Source organism: Medicago sativa, chromosome 4, assembly GCF_051527215.1.
Source record: "Medicago sativa cultivar Bolivia chromosome 4, Bolivia_mono, whole genome shotgun sequence".
In the NCBI taxonomy this organism is placed as follows: Eukaryota; Viridiplantae; Streptophyta; class Magnoliopsida; order Fabales; family Fabaceae; genus Medicago; species Medicago sativa.
In genome coordinates, this window is record NC_140752.1 from 6720065 (window position 1) to 6722163 (window position 2099).

A 2099-nucleotide genomic window follows, 5' to 3' on the forward strand; every position below is an offset into this window, starting at 1 on the left:
CAATTCTTTGAATTTTACAATTGTTTTCTTTAAAAAAAAAATATGCAATTTTTTTAGCGTAAAAAACGTAAAAGGGAGAAGGAAAAAAATCAATGGGAGGAGAAAAAAAATTCTTTTAGCGTAAAAAAATATATGCAAATTTTTTTTTTCTTATGCAATTTTTTTGAAGAATAGAATGAGTGAATCTTGAAATTTTTATTTCAAGGAAAGGATTTTAATTTAACCCTCAAAAAATATTTAAGCGTGAAACAAAAAAAAAACAATGGAAGAAGAAAAAAAAATCATGCAATTAAAAGACATTTATTGTTTTGTTATTTTGTGGTGATAAGTGTTGACTACAATAGAAAATGGAATTAAAGCCTATCATATCAATTAATCTAAGCCATTAACCAATATTAGAATTAAAGGTCAAGATTTGGAGTAAGATATTACACTTACTCTTGGAGTCAAAATATCCCCACCCTATATATATATATATATATATATATATATATATATATATATATATATATATATATATATATATATATATATATATATATATATAGGGCATATCAAGTGAGAGGACCTTTTAAAATGAGAGATGAGAGGGCTAAATCTCAACCCTTGATCAAAAGATTAGCATGGTGTTTAATTATTACAACCGCAGGAGATCAATTAATTCTATTCACCTTCATCCCTTACTGTCGTCCAGTCCAGTTACATTCTAATGTTTATCTTTTATAATTTTTATTGGGATAATAGTTTTTTTTTTAGCATTGTTCATCTTTTAACCATGAAATTCATCGCAAAAACAATGTAAATCAATTAAATTATCCATCCAAAAATGAAACAAATGCAGCAATAGTGAGATCTGAGTTAGTCAATTCTAATTGAAATTAAAAATTTCCAATACCCAATTTGTCATCCTCACGGTTTACGATTAACACCATTTAGAAAGGAAAAAAAACATTGTTCTCATTTTTCTCTCTAATAATATTGAGTTCCTTGCATAAAGTCAAATAACAACAGAAAGTCTCACACGACAGAGGAAAATGGAAGGTCGCACAAGCTGCAGAGTTTGCGACACACACGAAGGACGACAAAAATTTTAAAACCCATTACCATGGCGGCGATGGCCTCAGATCTACTCCTCTCTCTTTTTAATTCGTATCAACAAAATTTTGAGTTTGTTAGTATATGTGAATTGAAGAGATGCATATTAATTTGTATATCTGGATGAAGGATTCATATCAAAATAGAAAACAGGGACAAAATTTTCCATATTTGAATTAAGCAGAGAGGTTATGAAAGGGAGGCATGTAAAATAAGAGAGAAGAAGTACGGTTTTTTTAAATAAAATTAATCGAAACCGTATATGCAATTGAATGGTGAAACAATTGAGTGAATCATCAACAAACTTGACACGTAACCTCTTCCTGCAAAAGTAAGGGAATTAGAAGCGGTGGAAATAGGATGCTCACTTGGAGAAAGAAGAGAAGGGCACATGGTAAGTCATTTTAACAAATAAACTTCATCCGACCGTTAATATAGATCTAAGGGCTATTATTAAACCCTCTCATCTCTCATTATAAAAGCCCTCTCATTTGATACACCCTCTCTCTATATATATATATATATATACAGTTTATCTCTTTTTGACTCGGATACAATTTTCACCATTGATTTCTTTTGAATCTGATACGATTTTCACCCTTCAGGAGATCTGAAAATTAAGGGCCAAAAAATTAATCCCTAAATGGAGTGGAGAATTGCATATGGGGAAGCCATTTGGAGTTGGTTGTTAAGTAACTTGTTGAGGTTGAATACAACTACTTACTGTATTTGATAAAATTGGTTCAAAACAAAAGAATGGATGGTTTGTAATTGTTTTGCAAAGATTGCTTGTTTTCGAGAGAAAAACGAACCTTTCAAGTTATTGAATTTGTTGTCAATGTTTAAAGTGTTGAATGGTTTAAGACTAAAATTTAATCAACTTTATTATTGAGGAATAGTTGGGGAAATCTTCAAACATTCTTGTTGTTTCTTCCGCTATGACCCCCATTTGTCAAGATTTAGCCAAAGCTTCCAAATGAGGAGGGTTTTGTGTTACCTCAAAC